Source organism: Lathamus discolor, chromosome 1 (assembly GCF_037157495.1).
Source record: "Lathamus discolor isolate bLatDis1 chromosome 1, bLatDis1.hap1, whole genome shotgun sequence".
Taxonomy (NCBI): domain Eukaryota; kingdom Metazoa; phylum Chordata; class Aves; order Psittaciformes; family Psittacidae; genus Lathamus; species Lathamus discolor.
Window position 1 is genome coordinate 99,673,781 of NC_088884.1, and position 22,996 is coordinate 99,696,776.

The window sequence follows — 22,996 nt, forward strand, 5'->3', positions numbered from 1 at the left end:
TTTTCCGCAAGTAATTCTTCTGCCTGAATTTTCTTCCCACTTTATTACAGTATGATGCACACTCTTACATATTGTAAGAATTTGTCCAATCTGATGTGAATAGGTATCTTAGGTTGTAGATAGCCTCATCCCTGAAGTCTCCTTAACCTCCAGATTTTCATTAGATTCTCCTTCAGATCACTAGGACTCTTCAAGATTATTTCCTTTATTGCCTTCCTACTTGAAAAACAGGAATGAAGCTAGGGACTCACTGGGTAAGAAAAACTACTGGATCACTAAGCAGGGAAAATTTCTCAGCAGCTCTGTGTTTAGTAGTGGTTTTTACCTGTTCTGCCCTGTCCATCTGGCAACTTTGTCTTATTCTCCCCTAAACAAATTCAGTGGAATAAATTCTCATGGTACTTATGAAATGTTTCTTGCTGTGGCTTCATCAGTGTTGTGGTGTTTGCCCTGTTTACATCCCCCCTCCCACTCCTCAAGTCTCTTGCAGCTGCCAGTTGACTGATACAGGACACAGATCATCTTGTACACTGCATGCTTGTTGGCGCTGGGCTGTGTGTAATAGCATGTGTTTCTTGGTTAGCTTTTAAATGCTACTGTCATAAGCTTAATTCTTAAATCTCATCAAACGTGGGATAACATAATAAAAAATACAAAAAAAAATTTAAAAAATGCAGTTAAAAAATCAAAATGAGCTGTTGCATCTATATAACCTGATGTGACTCAGTAAAGCCTCTGTTTTGTATGTAGAAATTCAGACAAGTAGCAGTTACAGTAAAGTTCTGTGTTTCTTCAACGGTTTAAGAGTTTCTTAAGAAGTGTGCATGCCCAGTGGTAGAATGAAGTAGCATAGTGGTAGCTGTGCTTCAGGTACTTGTAGGGAATTGCATTATGAAGAGATTCCCACAAAGGCTAGTCACTACTCATTTTTAAGCAAAGGCTTGTGGCTGCAGGTGCTTGAACCATCAACACTTTAGTGCCAAATTAGATAATTTTGGCTCTGAATAATGCTGAACTACATGGCAGCACAACCTTTCTGCTGGTGGTAAGGCTTGGTGATTCACTGCTGGCTTGAGGAAATAGCAAATTATGGCTCTCTTCATTCAGATGGAGCCATAGGCACTGGTGGTGACAGTGGAGGGTAACAGAAATGCTTACTTAGTCTTCTTCAACTTGTAGTCACAGTGAACTAAGTAATGACTTGGTGTGACCTGCCAAGTAGAAGCTTTCCCCTTTAATCACAGGGTAAAGCTGTGAAGAAAATTGTTTTGCGACTTCCAAATGCATTACTACTTTTGAGGGCAGAAGAGTATCTGAAATTGAATTTCACAGTTGTTGGCTATAAATTCATCTCTGCATATGGATTATAGTATGTGAAGAATGGGAAGGAATATTTCTTATTAAAACTACCTTGACTCGAGTATTCTTGTGTAGTCTTGCCTGTTTTCTCTCTAATTGGCCTACTTCAGGTATCAGTTGTGGCTTCAGCTGTGTTTTGTTTTCAGGGGCTTGATTGTTGCATCTTGACATAAGGTTTTAACTTGCTTTGGGTAGCATAAGCTTTTATAAATATAATCAAAGTATTATCATTTAAATACAAGTGGTTTTAAACGGCTTTGTTACTGATGTCCCTGATGTGTTGTATTAAGTTTGGAGTAATTACGTGTTCATCCAGTAGAGAGCACTAATGACACTACTATCTTGTAGTTGACATTCCCATCAAATTCTTCAGTATTGTCTTAGAATGCTGTGCTGTGGAGTACTGGGCTGGGATCGGGACTCTTGGCTTTTCTCCAGATCTGTATAGCTGAAGCTCTGCTATAAACAGTTTTGTGGAAAAGAGTGTAAAGGAGGAGTTTGCAGGAAATGATAAGCTAACATTTGCCCGCAGTTTGGAGCTGCAGCAATACTCCAGTTTGTCCTTTGCATTGAATAGCTAAGTGATGGCTTTTGGTGTGGAAGTTGATTAACGTTCCTCTTTTAGTGGTTGGTGCCAAAACTGTTGGGATAAATGGCTGACTGCTGGTGTTGCAAGTATCTTAAAGGTCTCAGGAAAGTCAATAGTATAATCAAGGTGATTCCTGCTTCTCTGTATAAAGGCAAAATTCTTAGCAGCAGTAGCTAAAATAGCATTTTTATTAATAATCTTTTGAGAGCTGAGACAGCTAAGCTGGACATGAGATAGTTGACTGAAGTTGAAATTCTGGAGTCCTCAGGGATGACGTAGCATGAATAAGAAAGACTAACTTGACTTTAATATGTCAAATGGAGTTTGTGGCTAGCAGTTTAAAAATAACAATCCCTATACTCACTTTGTGAGAAAATTAGATGGAGCCAATGAGAAAATATAAGCAGACCCATAAAAATGTTTTAAAATGACTTTGGGAAGAGTATCTCAAATTTGTGTCCTGGGTAAAACATCTCCCTGTGCTGCCCAGCAGTCAGAATGTGTTTGTTCATAACAGCTCTGCAAACTGTTACCTGTAGTTCTGGAGCATGAAGGAGAAAAAGGTGCTTTTATTCTCCCTTAGGGTTATAGAAAAATTTTAATAATGTGATCAGTGTAAGTTAATCGTCCTAAACATACAGGCAGTCTGAAACAAGCGCACCGAGAAGCGTGAGTTACAGTAATTCATCTCAATCTTGGATGAATTTAAGAATAACTGTCTGGAGGCAATATCTTTATTACATTATTTGTAAGGACTTAAAGGCGGGGGGGGGAGCAACAGCCACACATGAACTTGTAGAAGCACCTTTTATGCTTATTGTATTAGCTGATGTTTGGTTTGAATTTGATTTAGGAGGCTGCAGTATTATCTCAGAAACAGCCCCCAGTTAGAAAAGATTCTATTTAACATGGGGAGAATGACCTACGCATAGGTAAGATGCTGTATTTATCTAAAATACACTTTTAAAAAAATAACATCTTTATGCATTTGAAAGTCAAATTGGTATGGAAAATCTGCTTGCTTGGGGAAAAATCTTCACTAGTTAGAAGACTTTCAGCTTTCTTCTGAGTAAAAATGGGTACTTTTAAGAGGGCAGTCATGGTTTTTGTTTGGAGATACACAAGTTTTGTGTATTTTGATAATCTGAATGCAATAAATTAATGCAGCTAGCATGTTATTCAGTTCTTTTTTACTTTTAACTGCATTTTCCAATTGGTCCTAAAATCTACCATCTGGTAACAATTTACATTAAAATATTGCCATTCCTAAAAGTAATGGGAGTCTTGCCATGGACTTCAAGTCCAGGATTTCATTCTCCTCTTCATCTTGCATGACTATTGCTATTCAGGGTGTGGCAAATGTACTATATTCTGCATCCTGATTTATGTGAGCATTTGCTGAGCAGATGTTAGGGAGCTAAACTAGTTCATTTCAATCCATCTCTCCTATAGCAACTTGAAAAAGTGAGGCCAGATTGGTCTCAGGTGTGATTCTGTTCACTTGGGATGGTTATAGCAATTACAGTTTCTGATGAGTCAGAAACATCATGCTGGACTTTAAAAATGCAGCTATAAACTAAGTAAGGATTTGTTACTTCTGCTGATGTGAGCAAGCTGACCAAGCTAACACTGCTGCTATGTGAGTGGCTAAGGAGCAGGGGGAGTGGAGGCAAGGCTCAAAAGAGTGAGGGCCATGTGGGTGCTGGGCTTCCAGCTCAGCTGCTGATGTGGTGCACTTCCTTCTTCAGGTCATCACCTCTCCCTGAAGTGGGGTCACCACGTGGGCACCTGTGATGAGAGGAGTGCCTTTCTACGTATAAAGCACTTGGGTTCCCTTTTCCCAGGATAAGCACTGGTCTAATGATACAAAATAAGATTAGCCCTTACTGATTAGCTTGAAAGAACAGTAAGAAAAACCTCCCTTGACAATTCTTTTTTCAGTTGCAAAATACCTTGCACACTTCATTAGTTCAATAACCTTGGGGGGGGAGGGGGTAGGTGTTTGTCGAAAACCCAGTTTACAATGAAGATAAAATAAGAGCACATAACTGGCATATCTTGGCCAGAACCCACTGTGGGAGTCACTCCCACAGTTATGTCTGCTGGTCGCCAACTCCTACTGAGCCTGGTATTTTCCCATTGCATTGTTTTTACTGATAGCTTCCATTCAATAATAACAGAAGTCTTTGCAAGCGTGAAAGAGATTAACTCTCTTTATAATTGAGTAAAGAAGTATTAAGTGATTTCCACAGCCACTGTAGAATGAGTAGCCTATATGATAAAGTAATCTTGTGATTTCTATCTTAGTTCTTTACTGAAAGCAGTTGGTGAGTATTTTATGCTATGTTCAGATATGAAATAAGGTCTTTCCTGTTTTGAATCTCTTAGGGAGGAGCAGTAAATGAGGGAGGAAGGCTGCAAGAGATAATTACTAAAATGCCCAGCTCATATATACATATAGTCACAAGATGAAGCAGTGCAGGGTTTTGTGTGGCAAAACATGGAGTAAATTTTGATGAGAAATAACAGTAAGGAAATAAAGCAGTCAGAATAAGATATCTTTTTTTCCTTGTGTCTTCTTAAGGAAGACTAATACATGACAAACTGTCTAAATATTATTGGTGTTTAACTGGGAACTCCTGGTGTAACAGCAGTGGACAAAAGCTAAGCTCGATTTCTTGCTGGGAAAGAGGAGTGTGCTTGAGATAGCTTGCCTCTCTGTAACATCCCCCATCACAGAGGGATGTTGTCAGCCTCTGGCATTCAGACCCTTCAGACCCCCCACGGCTCTGTGAGTGCAGAAGAGCCACAATAATAAATGTTTCCATCTGCTTCTGGTTATGAGTTTGTATCTCACCCTATTCTCCACAGTGATCCATGCACTTGGGACAGCCAGGCATGAATATTTCCAATAGCAAGAACCAAGATCACACCCTGAAAAGTCCCATCTGGTCCAAACCTGTTGTGGATTGCCTGCTGAGCAGTGCAGGTCACTGTGAGATCATCGCACTGGTGTCCCATATGCTAATGAGGTCCTCTTCCCATACAGTGGCTGTCTTGTTTTTCGAAGCCCTCTGTGGGATTAGCGCCTGCATTCCAAAATGGTTATCCTTTTGCTTGTATGGCTTTCTGCAGCAGGTGTGCTTCACTGTGGCCACAGGCCTGTGCAGAAAACGTAGAAGATTTGCATGTAGGAGCCCAAATTTATGTGCGAGAAAGATCTTGGCTTTGGAGCTGTGTGTCGAAAGAGATATAAGAACGACCACAGGCTCTGAATGCTTGGCATGAAGCGCTTAACTCCTCCAGTGAGTTTCCTCGGTTGCCCTGCTTCTGTTTTCCTCCCCTCCAGCCCAGTCATCCAAGTCAGGTAATTTACGCCTACCTACTGGAAGGAAGGAAGGAGGTGTGATTGATGGTGGTGTTTTTAGCTCTTGCAAGGTGCTCCGAGGCTGCAACAGTGACTGACAAGTGAAAACCTAAGCCCATAAACACCTGCAGATCTTGGTCATGCCTCAACCATTTGTGAAATCTCTGGGAAGATTAAACATGTGGGAATAAAGCTTCATATGAGCTACATCATCTCATTCCTCAGTCTAGTTAATATTTGATTAATGCAGAGATAGGAAGTTAGTGACTGTTCAGTTTAATAAGCACTTTTAAATTTGGGACTGAAATATGCAGTTTACATAGAAAGCCCTTTCATTTTTAGGGGAGTGCCTCATGAGCTCTTTGTAAACTCAGCAGGGCGGGGAGCATGTGTATATAGCAGTGTCTGCCCAATGCAACTTTATGCAGAGTTTTTAGATCTTCAGTTTCTGTGCATAAAATCATGTTCTTGGCAAAATTAACACGGAATAGTAGAACATAGCCTTCTAGAAATTGGTTTTGGTTTTGGTTTTTGAAACTACTCTTGGGCTTTTGTTTAAAACGGAAAAAGCCACTCAGACTGGCATGCCAGTACTTGTATTAAGATTCCTAAATTCCAGTGTATCTTTTGGTATGTTCTTCCGACCCCTTTGTCTTCTGAATAGTCTCTAAAGAGTCTGTAGAAGCTATTTCTCCTCAGTCTTTATCTGTACTGTCTCTCTCTGTCTAATATCTTTGGAAGTAAGCTGTAAGGAGTGGGGTTTGCACACTGACCAGAACCCGATTCTGTTTCAGAGGACATAAGCTTATCAAATCACTATATAAAAAAACACAAAACAATTCTTGTGTGATCTTAAAGGTGCTTGGTATTGCAAGTAGAGGCTTAATGTCTTGAAGATGTGTAATAGATATGAAATGTAATACAGTGTCCAGCTCTTTCTGCAGATGAGCAATGACCCGCACAGTGAAGGCATGTGAAGAATTATTTGTGTGTAGGAACTAATTAGACTCAGTGAAATTAGAAATCAGACTAATTGGTATTCTTAATGATTCTTAAGCCCACAAATGTGTCATAGAATCTTAAGATAAAGTTTCATAGGTGGATGAGCCAAATCAGCAACTGGCAGCTATCAGAAGGAGGAGATACCATCCTGTCCTCTCCTTTTCTCTTACCTTGAGCTGGCTTTGGTGTTCATGACTGCATTTAAATCAATTTAAAGTACTTAAATGCCTTTGTATTCTGCTGAATGTTCCCACAGATATTCTGGCTAGTGTACAAAACAGTGTGGTGTGGGCTTTTGGGTTTTTTGTTGTTGTTTTATGTTGGGGGTTTTTTAAGTTCTGCTGGGACAGAAAATTGCATCAACCTCCCGTGCAATTGGACAAGTGCTGGTGTCAGCACAAGGGAGGGGGTGACCTGTGCATCTGGGGGGTGAAGGGAAGGGGTTGAGAAGAGGGTATTGCAGAAAGGGAAAGGGAAGTCCTCCATTTCTAGAAGGGCTGGCATGTTAATTTGGCTCGGATTTATGATAGTGTTCTATACTTTTCCTTCAGTGTATTATAGATGTTCCCTTCAGACAGCTAAAAGAGTGTGAGGGAGAGAATGGGGAGATGTCCTGCCTGTGAAGTGAAGGATGCGAAATCCTCCTAATTAATTCACTAAGGAGGTATATGTATCTTTGTCTCATACTAATGTGTGAAGAAGATGTTAAAACTTGCATTAGCAGACAGAAGGCACCACAGTAATAACATTAAGAATGGAGCTGACCTGCTTTTGATTTATTAATGGCACTAGTGGAATTTGAGCTGATTTATCAAGATGAGACTTTATCATGCTTAGTGCTTCTACACAAATAGCCCATAAATCATTCATCAATTACATCTCATTGAAAGTTACGTTTTGTTGTACTTCTTTCTGAAACCCCTATAGGCATAGAAAAATGTTTTGATCTGTGTTCACATGTAATAAAGCTCTTTCTCCTTCCTCCTCTTACTGTATTTCACTAATTTGTTTATTTTGGGTTTTTTTTTTAAGAGTATACCAGACTTGCACTGCTAATCACACTGGTTTGAAAGGACATGAGTTTGTGATGCTCACATAGCATTAAAAGGCTGCATGAGGGCAGTCTGAGGTGCCCTGGGAAAGCTTGGCACTTTGGGTTGCTTGGGTCTTAATCCTCCAAATGGTGGAGGATTAGGGGTTTTCTGGATGCTTTCAGAGTAAGGGAGTTCTGCAGTTTAAAGATGAGAACTTGTCTCTTTAACGTTACTTGATTGTCTTGCTTTGTATTTGCTGTCAAAGCAGTTACATCTCTCCCAGCGCTGCGAGTTCAGCAGTCCTCTTCCCACTCACCACCACTGGAGCTGAGGGTTATTTTAGCTACTCTACTCGCAGCTAACACATGCTCCTTCCTCCACATATTTGTTCCAGTACGTCTGCCTGAAGCTGTGCCCTTGATCTTTGATCTGAGGTACATTCATCTACCCAGCCAGCTCTAACATTTAGCATGTTTCTCAGGGTTCTCTTAAACGCATAGAGGCAATGACAGTTTTGCTCCTCGTTTTGCGAAATGGACAGCCTCAACTAATGCTCTCAGCCTCCCAGCTTTCCTCCACAATGTGCAGTAGCCGCTACAGAAGGATCCCCACACCTAGTGTTGGGTTTGTCTCTGGAGTAGGAGCACGAGTGCTGCCTGCTACCCTTTTTATGGTTGTCAGCAGATTAATGGAAAATGGCCTCATGGTCAGGTGGCCAGCAGGCATGAGAAGAGGGAGGACAAATTGTGGCTTTGGGGTTTGTTTTGCTAGGGCTTTTTTCTGTGAACAAGAAGCAGCATTTCTTTGTATTATGCCTTATGGAAACAACAAATGAAAGAGGAATGGGTGTGAGAAGAAAACTGCAGATTTAGAAAAAAGCTATAGCCCAGGAGTAAGAGAGCTAAATGCACTAACTGAAACCAAAACTCTGCCTGGTACATGATAGTGGTCATCACAGCAGACTAAAATCAGTAAAGATACAAGCTAACACTACCAACAGAGGCAGATTGCCTGGAGGGCTTTTGTATCAGCTTTTAATTCCTCAAGGTGAGCCAGTGAGAAAACTGTTCACATAAAGGGTGGATTGGCAGTGCTCTTTCCAAAATATTATTTTTGGGCTGCTCATCTCTTAGTGCCTGGTGACGTGGCTTCAGGGAAAGAGACTGCACGTTTGAATAGCATGTGAGTTCCTGAAACCATACTGAGCCCTGGGGGATTCTTTATACGGTAACCAAAACCAAGCCAGAACTGCTAGTAAGGACAGTGTCCTCCAGGCAATACTTGTTATGAAGCAAAAATGCTTCAGCATTTTAGTCTCTTTAAGGTGTTTCCTTTCCTTGGACACTTCAGTCTGCCTGCCTGTCGGCTGTCTAGTGAGTGGAAATGCTTGGATTGCTTGCTCGTGATTGAATTGAAATGTTTTACTGCATTCAGGCCAGGAAAGCGTAGCCGCTTTGGTATTGGTGCTCAGTCCTTTCCTAGGATATACCAGGAAGAATGGTATGCCCTTCAGCATAGTGGGTTTTTATTCTACATGTGTTCCCTTGCCCCCATTCAAGCTTTTAGCAGCATTTTTAGAAACAGTGTGCTGAGTATAATACCCTTCTGGACTTGTCATTTTCTTTGTTGGACTGTTGTGGGAGAAGATGAGAATAAACATAGAATCGTAAAATCATAGAATAGTTAGGGTTGGAAAGGACCTTAAGATCATCTAGTTCCACCCCCCCTGCCATGGGCAGGGACGCCTCACACTAAACCATGCCATGCAAGGCTTTGTCCAACCTGGCCTTGAACACCGCCAGGGATGGAGCATTCACAGCTTCCCTGGGCAACCCATTCCAGTGCCTCACCACCCTATCAGTAGAGGATTTCTTCCTTATACCCAATCTAAACCTCCCCTGTTTAAGTTTTAACCCATTACCCCTTGTCCTATCACTACAGTCCCTGATGAAGAGTCCCTCCCCACCATCCTTATAGGCCCCATCCAGATACTGGAAGGCTACTATGAGGTCTCCATGCAGCCTTCTCCAGGCTGAACAGCCCCACCTTCCTCAGCCTGTCTTCATACGGGAGGTGCTCCAGTCCCCTGATCATCCTCGTGGCCTCCTCTGGACTTGTTCCAACAGTTCCATGTCCTTTTTATGTTGAGGACACCAGAACTGCACACAATACTCCAGGTGAGGTCTCACAAGAGCAGAGGGGCAGGATCACCTCCTTCAACCTGCTGGTCACGCTCCTTTTGATGCAGCCCAGGATACGGTTGGCTTTCTGGGCTGCGAGCGCACACTGAAGCCGGCTCATGTTCATTTTCTCCTCAACCAGCACCCTCAAGTCCTTCTCTGCAGGGCCGCTCTGAATCTCTTCTTTGCCCAGTCTGTAGCTGTGCCTGGGATTGCTCCGACCCAGGTGTAGGACCTTGCACTTGTCATGGTTAAACTTCATAAGGTTGGCATCAGCCCACCTCACAAGCGTGTAAAGGTCCCTCTGGATGGCATTCCTTCCCTCCAGCATATCAACCGAACCAAACAGCTTGGTGTCATCGGCAAACTTGCTGAGGGCGCACTCAATCCCACTGTCCATGTCAGTGACAAAGATGTTGAACATCTCAGTCTGTGCATAAAGTTTATATGCATAAAATACATGCAAAGTATAAAATCCAAGCAAGACAACTGTAACCGTGAGAGGCATAAAGCTAACAGTGATGGATCCTTATACTGCAGATTTGGTGTGGGGATTGAGTTAGCACAGGTTCCCAGGGAAAAAAGAAAGAGGAGTTGGCACAGATCAGATAGGCAAAGGAGGGAATTAACTGTTGAAATGAAAGATAGATAGATAGATAGACAGATAGATAGATAGATAGATAGATAGATAGATAGATAGATAGATAGATAGATAGATAGATAGATAGATGATGAAGCTCCTGGAGCAGAATCCCAAATCACCTTGCATAACACTTTGGGAAGGTTGCCCATGATAATTGTACACTCCTGTACTTACGGAATTCAGGAGAAATTGAAAATAAACAACAAAACCATAATGTCCTAAGAAAATAAAGTAGATTTATATAACTTACAAAGTATGTCTGTTTTAAAATAACCTGAGGTAGGTTTCATGGAGATTAAACCAACATTTGGTCAACAGGACATAATTGGTTCTGTTTATTTTGAACATTTATACTGACAGGTAGGCTTTGTACAGGAGTTTTAACATACTGTAACAGTAAAACAGCAATTGGGAATGTGAAGAGAATGAAATTACTCACTTTGCCTAATTTAGACCACTGATAGAAGAGATCAGATTCTCCAGGCTTCCCCCACAGTTGGGGGAACGAGGGCTGAGCCAGTGGCTTTCCAGGAAGGTCTAAAGCTCATGAAAACTGCAACAGCTACCATAAGGTTCCAGGGTTGACCTTAAAGAAAAATCTAGGTGAACTATTTTTAGAGTCTGTATCAATGTAATTGTATGTCAGTAAATAGTGCTGACCTAACGAGGTGTTCAGAAAGTAAACTCTCTACTTACCTGGTAGTAATTGGGAACAGTTGGGTTTTTGTCACGATATATTGCCGAACAAAAGTATGCTGCAAAGCACATTGTGTCTAAATACAAACAGGCCACTGATCCTGCTGTAACATCTCACAGTTTGTGAAAACCTGACCGCTGCTCTTTAAATGGTGCTAGATGTATGAGAAAATGCTCTTGGATTATCTCAAGATAAGCATGATCTACTGAGAGCGCCAGTAGCTATTCAGTTTTTTATGATCTTGTTATCTTAATCTCTCTCTTGCTGTCTTTAGATGAGTAACTTAACAAATGGCTGAAGGTGGCCTTAGGATTCCATAGTAGGGTTTTTTACTTTTTTTTTTTAATTTTTTTTAGTGTGAAGTTCAGTGGGAGAGACTGGGGGGGGGAAGTGCTGGAAATCCAAACCCAGTGTTGTCTTTGATAAACCACTTACCTGTCCGGATCAGCCTGTGTGCTAAGCTGTGGCACCCGTAGCATTTAACTCTGCATCGTTTCGGAGTGTGGTGACTGGAGGTGGCTGGGACAGCACAGCTTTCTCCCTTGGCAGCAGCTCTGGAAAGAGGCGTGCTGCTCAGGATGGGAAGAAAGGAGACTTCAGCAGAGTACAGATACAACTCCCAAAAGCTGATTTTCATTTTAGGGCCCTCACACAAACAAATATACAGGCACTGTCTTGCTGGGGAAACAGAAGTGATGCGTAAGCCAGTGTGCAAGTCAAGCTGCTGAATTTTTGCCAGTGGTCATGCAGTTTCTGTACAAAAATCTCAGCTTTCTGGAGTTAGAGCCCTGACAAAAACATTGCTAAGCTCTCCGTCATCAGTCTAAGTAAGGACTAGTTACTTGGCAGGAGATGCCGAATTAGACCTAAAGTAGAACATGGTAAAAGTTACTCAAGTAACCTTTACAGCACAGTGAAACAGGAGAGAAGTCATTATACGTGCCTCATAGCCCTGGGAAACTGGGATGGAGTGACCTGACCTGCGTTGTGTTGCTGTCAGTTAAGCTGGTAGTTGTGCTCTCACCATTAGGTCAACTACCCCATAAAGAATAAAGGAGAAAGTGCAAATTGCTTATTTAATGCTTAGCAGGTAATCAGTTATTTAGAAAAGAATTACAAAAAAAATGAGCCTGGTGTGGGTGTAAAGGCAGCATCTTTGAAGTCTGGCTGTGATTTTAAGTTATGCATACTTGTGCTCAGGGGAATCTTTCTATCTAATGCGTTTCCAAAGTTCAATTTTTTGAAAGACAGCTATATTTAATTTTAAAAGGAAGCTATTCTGAGTGCCTAAGCACATATGTCACTCTCCTCATTCAAAATTGGATTAAAAATAATAATAATAATGTAGGAGAGTCAAGTTGGACTGCTGGGCTTTTGGGTCCAGCCTTTGTGAGCTTGAAACAAGTGACCACGTGGGGAAACAAGCTAGAAGTATGGGATTCTAGCTGATTCGTGAGGGAGCCAGCTCATTCTCTCCAGTATAGAGGAAAGGTCTGCATTTGTTCCTGTATGAAACCTACATGCAGACAGATAATGCAGGCAGAACTTTGTATCCAACCAGGAAGAGGGATTTACAGAAATTGAGATTAAATTTTATAAAAAATCTTGACCTAGTAGATTTTTGCCATTGAAAGCCATAGAATCACAGAATAGTTAGGGTTGGAAAGGACCTTAAGAGCATCTAGTTCCAACCCTCCTGCCATGGGCAGGGATGCCTCACATTAGACCATGTCACCCAAGGCTCTGTCCAACCTGGCCTTGAACACTGCCACAGATGGGACATTGACCACTTCTTTGGGCAATCTGTTCCAGTGCTTCACCACCCTTACAGTAAAGAATTTCCTCCTTATACCCAATCTAAACTTCCCCTGTTTAAGTTTTAACCCATTACCCCATGCCCTATCACTACAGTCCCTAATGAAGAGTCCCTCCCCAGCATCCCTATAGGCCCCTTCAGATACTGGAAGGCTGCTATGAGATCTCCACGGAGCCTTCTCTTCTCCAGGCTGAAAAGCCCCAACTTTCTCAGCCTGCCTTCATACGGGAGGTGCTCCAGTCCCCTGATCATCCTCATGGCCCTCCTCTGGACTTGTTCCAACAGTTCCGTGTCTTTTTTATGTTGAGGACACCAGCACTATACACAATACTCCAAGTAATCAATAGGTTTCTTTTGTCCCTCTGGAAGATGCACTGAGGGATGAACTTCTGTTAAAAGCTTTTCATATTGAAAATATTCATATTGAAAGTATTTCATATTTTCATATGAAAGGATATTTCATTCCATTCTTCCTCCCAAGTTAATGAAAGCATAAGAAACCATTTGTGATGAAAAGCCCTGGGCTTTTGTGTTCTTAGGAAAAGCGGGTGACAAAGTACTCGATCAATGGCTGACCAGGAAAGCAGAAAGAGGGGAGAAAACTCTCTATTTGCTACTTGTGTAGTCAGCAGAAGTAGCAAGATTTACAACTGCAGAAGAAAAAACACTTAACTCTCTAAAAAACTTCATAAAGGGCAATACAAAGTGCTAAAAATCAGGTATCGGTGAAAAATGGCATCTGAAATAAACAATTTTCTGGAATGTGAAGATAAATTTTTAAATATCTAGAACAGACAGAGCCATTTGGTTTGCTGCCTTAGCTGGTGATTGGGGAAAGTCCTAGGCCATCCCCCGAGCAGGACACCCAACGCATGCCCTGAAGAGGGGACATAAACATTCAGTGTGCTGTGGGGAGGATGTGTGGACTCACATGTTAATAACTGTCAGTGACTAATAATTGTTCGTGACTTGATCTGGCCCCTGGAGCTTAAATTACAGATGTGAAAGAGAAAATTTCATCTTGTTTGAACTGGGGCTCACCATTTGGGAGTTTCATCTTTTGCTCTTCTAGGTGTGCTCTGTGTAACTCTGGCTGTAGCTCACTTTCACCAGCTGAAAAATAGCAAAAATAATTACATTTCATCTTGGGGAGTTATGTAAATGTGCAAATGACTCAAGTATTATAGAGATGGCAAATATATGGGAGGGAGGGGGGGAGTAAAGAAATGCGTTGCCATAAATCTTCATTATGCCTAAAATGCCCACAGAAATACATCTGGCTAAAGAGGATTGTTCTGTTGAACTGAAACGAAAATTCTTCTCATTGTTAAACCAATGTTCGCTGGTTTACAACATGACTGCCTACAAGTTCCTCCCCTGGAGAAAATATCAAGTGTTTTGAAAAGGCATGTTACTTTGGCTGGTGTGCGGCTGTGTGCCACCGCTGAGGATTCCATTGCAAAGTCATGGCTAGACAACGAAGATCCTTCTCTTGAGGTTAAAATAAGGTGGTCAAAAAAAAGGTACACAGCCTGTAGGTGTACTTTAAATTGTATTTTTCCTGTCTTCAGAGTCCATAAATAGAATGGAAATTCAAGAAACGAACATTTCTGAACAACAGCATTTCAAGACAGCATGTTCTCTTATGTTTTCAATAAATTGTTCCAAGCTGTACAAATGTGTTTGCCAATCCTCAAAGCAATCATTTGCAGCCAGGTTTTTTTGGATGATAATAAGATTAATGATAAAATAACACTGAAAACAATTTTAAAATAACCTTAGGGATTTAATATAAATCCATAAATACAAGGAAATTCTGAGTTAAGGCAGCCAGAGTATATTTAACTTAGTCTTGTTTTGCTTCTCAACTACCATGCATACAATTGTTCATTAGGAGAAAAGCGTCGAAGCACACTTGATAAAAGCACAAAACATACGTGCTATTTGAAAGAGCTGTAAACACCACAGTGCAAAGAGGATGCTGTTTAATTGCAAGGGATTGTCTGTGTTTGTTAGAATGGCTCAACAGTTTTAAAGAAAATATGCATTTTATTTTCCCTGCTTATTTTTTAATAATGTGTGATTACCATTACATCCAGTTGTCAGCACCTTTTTCCAGTACTCGAGTTCATAGTGTAGTACTTTTATTACTGTTAGCTAGACATCAGTTTTCCTGAAATAGAAAGTATTAATTGTTGCATAATACACCATGATGAAAGGTTTAACCTTAGAATAAAAGTATTATTATCTTTGTATTTATATAACATCTTTGTTATACAAATACTTGCCATAATGACTGTGCAAACAGTGGTGAAACTTTTTCAAGATAAAATATGCTAATAATTTTCTACAATTTTGGTCGTATAAACAAACAAGAGAGAAAACCCACAGAAAGACTAAGCTAATATTGAAATAGGTCTGACCAAATACTTTTGGGGAAATGAATATGCCTATTTATATCATATGAAGTTTAATCTTGGTGGGTAAACTGTGTTAAAAGGATATTACTGTAAGTCAGTTCTCAAGTCAGGAAGTCCCTTTCATTTGCTAGCTGTACTCCCCTATGTAATGCAAGTTCAGGTATGGACCGTGAGAGATCATTTTTGTTTCCATGCTCTTCGCAGGTAGTCTTCATTTGCACACTCCCTGTTCTTTGAGTGCCTGTTCCTGAGACCTGAAACAGCTTTGCAGGATTCTGAGAACACACAGCTACAGCTGTGTCAAGCCATGTGATCAGAAAAACTGAATTTTTTAAAAATCAGATTTGTTTTTTTGGCTGGATACCCAAAAACCAATGGATACATTTGGCTTTAAACTTCACATATCTCAGATGCAAATCTGTATAATGGGGATAATAATACTCACTTTGCATGGGTTTTATACTGTTGTTTTGCCTTTTTTTTTTTTTTTTTTTTTTTTTGGAGAGTTTTATGCCAAAATTCTTAAGCTTATGAAAGATGCAAACAAGGAAAATTCAACTGTGTAATTGTCCTGACAATAACAGGATTTATCGGCATGCTAGAAACTTTAAATCTGTTGCACAGACCTGCAACTCTAATCTGAAGGAGCAATTATTAGTGGTATTAGGTTACAACCCTTCCTGCCGCAGAAGAGCCTTGTAAAGTCTAGTGTGCTCGTTGTAGACAGCATCTCTGAAGAGCTGCATTATGAAGTTCTGGCAGGCCTCTACTGAATGTGTGCAAACTGCAGTTTTTCTAGGCTTTTGCTGCATCACTAAGTTTCATTTGATTTTCAAAGGAGAATCCCGTGAGTCCCCCTGCAACCCAGATTTCTGGTCTTCTAGAAAGCTTCTCAAAGCTACATGTAGGCTAGAGTTTTCGTATGGAAGATTTGGCATTAGGAAAATAGTATCTCTCTTTTCAGCTGCATTCTTGGGAATTAGTGTGGGATTTGGCAGAAAAATTTGCTTTTAAAAAAGACTGAAGAAGTCTCATGGGATGAAAGAAATTGGGTCAAAGAGTTAAAACTGCAAAATTACAGGCAATGCAAAAAGGGGTCTTATAATGAGAAGGCTTGGGCAGCTAACATAATAATGATCCTACTATATTAGCCTGTAATTAGATCATTTCCTTCTGGGATGGCCAAGAAATAAATCCCTATGATATGAGCTTATGTGACACCAGTGCTGAGATAATATCATGTCTCTCACAAGTCATTGCCTGAAATCCAAAGACATAAATGTATGGAAATATAAACTCTCCCATCACAGATATGAATGAACAGTGCTTTTGTGACACTGCCATCTGGTCCAGACATTCTAGAACTAGCAGAGAGCAGCCCTGCATTTGGGTTGCTGAATGCTTCCCACTGTAAAAATGTCTTTTGACATATCTGGGAAAGCTGTAGGTCTTCTTCTGTGTATGGGAAGCTGCTGAAATTCAAGCAGAGGAGCACCTTGGGGCCAGAGGAGTCTCTCTTCTGTAATGAAGAGGATGGAGGAGAAGCAATGGGGATGGAGGGGAGAGCAAATTTTTCTTTTCAGTGGCTGTGCAACTTTGGTTCAGCTTAGCCTTTGGGAAGTCGTGCTCCCAGGCCAGACCTAAACAACAGCGTTTAGTTGGCTTGGGTCTATGGGAACACACATCTTCTCAAGGGGCATGAGTAGAGAGATTCGGGCTGGATATCCTTGGCAATTTCTTCTACTTCATCATTTTGATGCAGGATATATGTTGGAGAAAGAATAACCCTTATTATAATTCTTCTGTTATTAATTATAATTGTTCAATTATATGGCAGTAGGGCATATCAGCATTCAGCACTGTTCTTGATGGTGGCTTATTATTGGGTCTTCAGACATAAAGAAAAACCAGGAAATAACATTCAGAAATCAGATCATTAGATGAAATATACTTAGGAAATGCTGAAGTGCTGGAAAATGCAACTCTTGAGGTGGTTGTGAGCATCCCTAATTTAGCCCTCTTGTGTTGGCTGCATTACGGTTCCTTCTTCAATGGCATGATCTCATCATTTTCTTTCCCACAGCTTCCCTTCACATGCAGAAACTCGATTCTCTGTAGGCTTTGGATGGTGGGTAGTAAATAGGTCACTAGCTGAACTGTGAAGACTATATTTCTTATAGCTATTGACCTCTCTGAACAGTCAATTCTGTATTTAAAGGCAGACTCCACTGTAAAAAAAGAGTAGCTTTTCCCCATAAAACCAATGGTATTATCACAGAACTTGCATGGAAGGGGGCTGAACAGCAATTGTAGAGGCAGCCTGAGTTTTGGCAATACCTGGGTTTAAGAGAGCTTGATTTTGCCATCTTAATTGTGTGGGTAGGGCCTGCACAATTGCATGTGTGTCATTAACATGACAGAACTGAATAACCATTCAAAAGATCTTTCCTATGTGTATTGTGTTCTTTAGTCCATGAGGATTAACTCCTTTCTAGGCAAAGCTTCAAAAGGGAAAATTATGTACTATTAAAATAACTCATTTTAGAGCTTCATATTTTCACTTAGATCTTAATCAAGCTATTATTGTTATTAAAATATTCTGAAGTGAGTTCAGATTTCATAAATATGGATTTTTTTTTTTTTTTCTGAGCTGCTTTTGTGTGCAGAGCAAGTTAGAAGTGTGCATACAGCCTCTAATGGGACTTACTGGTTCCCATAGTGTTTGCTTACAGTTTCTTCAGTGAGTCAACTGGAGACCCTAGTGATCTCCAAAGTCTTTACCACATTTATTTTTCTGACATCTCATAAAGTCCCAATTGCAAGTGAGTCTCTTGCTAGCTCTCCTACATCCAATTTTCTCAAAATTTTCAAAAGGTACATTAAAAATCTGAATTAAATTGGCAAAGCAAAATGAAATCGGTTGGAATCAAGCTCCGTTTGTGTGCTTAAGTCCCCTTTTTGTGGCTAAGTATTACAGCATTCTCACAACAGGGATGAATTTTGTCTTTTAGCATCTTTTTTGTTGTTGTTTTTTGTTAGTTTAAAACCATCTCCTAATGTTTATGTGGTATATCTGGGATTTTTCAATTGAGCTTTATGATAACCATCATCTGTATGCTCATAAATCCAGGAATTCTGTACTCTTTGCTTACTTTTGTGGTTTTCCAGTAGCTATTAGTGAAAAGCTTTGCATACACAAATACAGAGCAATCTTTCAACTTAAGCTAAAACAGAAATAATCATCTCTCCCCTTCCACACACACTTAGGCCATTCCTTCTCCCCAGCATTAATTTTGCCCTTGCCCTTTGTTCCATTAAAGTGCATTTGTGATGAATGAGTCTGTAATATCTGATGTATTCAGGACATTATACGCCAGGCAATAAACCACAGGAGGAGGCTGGAAATCACTAGATTTCTCTCTTCGGGGTGTTTTGGAAGCCTTCAGACATCCAACAGCCTTCCACTGTTCCATGCAGTCACTAATAGTCTCTTGCATTAATGTCTGAGTTTCCCCTTCCGTTTGTGCTGAGTTGGTCCCAATCACCTTTTCTCTGTTCTCCACTAAGCGCCTTCTAATTTTCTTTTATTTTCTTTTTTTTTTCCAATCAGTACTTCTTCTCATTAGCATAGTGAGTGAAAAATATGTGCAACACAGATCTCTTCCTTTCATGTGACCCCTGTGAATCTGTGATCTACAGCAGCTTTAGAAAGCTGCAGGCAATGCGGCTGTGGGACCTGCAGTGGCTCATGGCTATCCGTAGCACAACAGTCTGATACCAGGCAAAGTAGGGAAGCCTAAACCCAGTTTCCGTTCCTGCTTGTACCCTTTACGTGTTAAATAACTGCCTCCTGATTTATAGGGATGCAAAGGAGAATGGAAATGAGCCAGTAGCTAAGAGCTCCTCTTGCTGGAGCTAAGTGTGACGCCAGTCGGCCACGGGGTTTCTTTTGGCAAAGACTTTTACAACTGCAGAGTTGCTAAATACATCCGGTGCACAGAAAGAAATTATTCTTTTTTTATAAAATATGGAAGTAAGTCGTTGGAATTGCTCTTTAAATGAAGTAAAAATGCTGGAATAAGTATAAAATACGGGCTTTGCTGACTGAACATAAAGTGACCACAGAAGATAGTTGAAGAAGATAAGCATTGTGGTAATAAAAAGAACTGGTATACTGGTTTTGGCTGGGATACATGTAATTTATTTTTTTTTTTGTGGTAGCTTGTATGGTGCTATGTTTTGGATTTGTGGCCAAAGCAGTGTTGATAACAGGCCCATGTTTTAGCTACTGCTGAGCAGTGCTTACATAGTGCTGAAGCTTTCTGTTTCTCATGCTGCCCACCAGTGAGTAGCCTGGGGTGGCAGTGCCAGTTGGGAGGGGGCACAGCTGGGACACATGACATTGTGAACAGTAATAAAACCTGAGTGAAAGGAGGAAGAAGGGAGGACTCTGGGGATAAGGTATTTGTATTCCCAAGTAGTCGTTACATGTGTTGTAGCCTTGCTGTCCTGGGGGTGTTCAAACACCTGCCTGCCAGTGGAAAGTGCTGAATTCATTCCTTACTCTGCTTTGCTTGCACATGCAGCTTTATCTATTAAACTGTCTTTATCTCAACCTGTGAGTTTTCTCACTTTTTGCTTTGCCATTGTCCCCCCTGTCCTGCCTGGGTAGGGGTGAGTGAGGGGCTGTGTAGGGCTCAGCCGTGTGCTGGAGTTAACCCACAACAAAAGCATAGCAGAGTTACATTCTTGTCTGGATGCAATTCTAAACCACTCAAGAGTCCTAGGAAGCAATGTTCTCCAAATATTGTTTCAAACAGGGTGGGATACAGCCCCAGGCTCACAGAATTGCACAGGCTGGCGGTCACCTCTGGAGGTGGTCTTCTCCAACCCCCTACTTAAAGCAGAGGAAAACAGAGCAGGTTGCCCGGGTCCATGCCTGTGGCTTTTGGTAACTCCAGGGATGGAGACTATACATCCTCTCTGGTCCCTCTATAGTTTTGTTTGGGAATAGCTCATAACCAGAGGTAAATTGGACGCACTTGAACATACTGTTTTTTAGGAATTTAGAAAACGTTAATTTCTGCTTTTTTAAACCAAGTTGCAACTTTAAACTTGCCTCAAGTAGGCTAAACCTGTTAGACCAATGATCGCTGACTTTGAAAGAGTGTATTACATGCAAAATGGATAGTAAAAAAAGTTGCTTCCTTACTCATTTGCTCCAGTTTAGCTGCTCTAGAATTTTTTTTCTCCATTTTCTCTATTTGCTGTCTTTAGTGACCTTGGTTTAGTGACCTTGAAAGTATAATGGGCCAAAGTCTCTGCTGTCATACCTGGGACTGGTGCCACCAATAATAGGTCTTTTTTTCAGTGGTCTTGACAGAGGCTTTGGTCCAGTGTTTCCCAGCAGTGCTGCAGAAGTCATGCACCTGCTCCCATCTTCAGTATATCACAAACTCAGGTGTAAATGTTCCATGCAGTGCGGAAGTACCTTTATTTATTTGTTCATTAAAACAAAAAAAGCATTTCCTCTCTGAAAGAAAAACGCATACCAGATAAATATGTGGTTGAAAAAGCTTTGCTTGTAAAACTGGTAATATGATTATGGGGTATTTTGCCTATGAGTAATGGATTGGAACCCGTACCTACTGGCCAGAAAGTTGGTTTTGCTAATTTATACCACTGTAGCACTTCCAAAACCCGCTTTATGGTGGGGGTCCTGTTACTTCATAATCAGAGGAAGGCACCTACCCTGCCTCTCCTGAAAAAGCCCCTATGGTCTATAAATGAAACAAGCACATGGAGACCCTTGGGGATATAAAATAAAGATTTTAAGAAGAGATAGAGCGTTCCATGGCCCAAGAGATTTGGATCCAGATTTTCCAAAATTCAGAATTGTTTTAGAGCTAAACACTCACCCCACAGCCGCTTTTCATTTGAAAATTAATTTCCTCTTTTTTTTCCTCCCAAGGTCTTCTTAAATATCTTCAGTAAATTAAAACTAAGTATTGCCAGCTCTACCAGCAACTCCGCCTATATGGATATTCCATGAATAACTTCCACTTAACAGAATTGAGTAAAAAAGTAATAAATTCAACCTTTCTTTCTCCCACAGCGCAGTCCACTCCCTTGCACAGGGTTCAGCTCTCAGTCCAGACCACCCACATCATTAATGAGTGCTCTGATCTTGCCCTCCAACCACCTGGAACTGGATGTCTGCCTTTTAAAATAGACTGCACCCTCTTTTACTTCCTAGTGTCTCAGGTATATTTTTCAGAACTTAAACACTTTGCAGACAACACTAATATCCACTCTATTGCTATACTTATTACTTCAGTGTTTACCATCTGGGGAAAAGGAAAATACAGGACAAAAGCAATCATCACACAACATTTGCAGTAAACTAAAATTGCACCTCATTATCCATTTCTGCACAACGAGAAAGTCATGCTTTCAATAGGGAACCTGAGCAATCAGGCTTGCACACTTATAGTTCCTGTGATTCTGGAGCCTACAGAAATCTGGGGGTACATAACCTCGTGGTTCAGAAGACTTGGTGTTATTGGTTAGTGCTTTAGGAGAAACTGGTTCATTAAATCTGACCAATGCCCTGGTGACTTGGGCCTCACAAATCTGCAAATAAATGTTCTGGAGAACCAACATCTCTCCGTGGCTGTTGTCACTCACGCCACTCTTACGTGTTGGACAATAGCAAGTCTTGTCATTCTTAGGACTTCTACTCTGAGAGAGGTAATACTGAAGGGATCATCCAAGCTTGATGAGACTGGGATGAAAGGCCTGAGAAGCAGCGCCATGAGCTGTGAATGGAAGGATCAGTGATCTCTCTCTCTGTCTCACAGGTCTGTAGGGGACTTTAACTTCCTAATCCCTGGCATATCCACTGAGAGCAAAAAAACAGGCTAGAATGACATAACTATAATACAGTTATTAAAAGATATCTAAATGGTCCATTCCCATCTGCCTAGTAACTTCAGAAATGAGGTCTGGGAGGAAAATAAATTGCCATCTGTGCTCTGGGAAAGAAAAAACTGTAATTTCACATCTGCTGAAAGTGTGCCTGACTGCAGGAGGGGTCAGAAAGAAGAGTCCTGCTCAAGGAATCACTGAGACAAACTCATTAATAATAGCAGTTACCTATGGAAATGCCATTACGAGTTTCTGCCAAAGGAGCCTCCATTTCTAGACACTATCGCAGCACCAGCAATCAGGATCATCCACCATTTCTCTGCTTTCAACTTTTGTTACATTCAGAGGAAACAACAATTTTTTTTGAAGATAATTTCTTCTAGTGATACACAGTGCAGAAGGGAATGGATTAAGGAAAATAAGAAACTGCTGATAAAGACATCAGAAGTGAAATACTGATCAACACTGAACTACATAAATAAAAGATCATTTACTGTAAATGATGGACTTTGGTCTTTGAGTTGAATTCAACCATAGTTTAACATCAATAATTGTCCCAAGGGTTTTGTTTGGCTTTTGTTTTTTAAATGTTCTCATCTTGTTTCTGGAAAAAAGATGTCATAACAGATCTGAAATGTGCCTGACCTACATTCTTCAAGTTTAGAATGGCCCAACCTAGCCTGCATTCACATTCCAGTGTCTCCTCCTGAATAAACAGAAGCACCTTCCAGATGTGTTTGATACACTGATTATACTTCTGCACTGCAAAAGCTGTATCAAGATTTCTTAATCACAGGCATTAGTTTTTATTTAATGCAGGATTTTGCCTTCCAGTAAATTCATCTTTTCTTAGTGACAAAGCCAGTTCTGCAAGGTGCAAACTGAAAGCCCTTTGAGGTTTATTTCCTGCCAGTACAGTTAGTCTATCACCACTGCATTAGCATCAGTAGGAGATGGATGAT

At 40.8% G+C, this 22,996-nt stretch overlaps 1 long non-coding RNA gene across 1 annotated transcript; it reads left to right on the forward strand.

Moving 5' to 3' along the window:
- Positions 1-254: 254 nt before the first annotated feature.
- LOC136018557 (uncharacterized) lies at positions 255-22,534 on the forward strand. The gene is made up of 2 exons (XR_010614481.1): positions 255-2,880; positions 21,223-22,534. It is a non-coding gene; the product is annotated as an uncharacterized LOC136018557 (long non-coding RNA).
- The last annotated feature ends 462 nt before the right edge of the window (positions 22,535-22,996 follow it).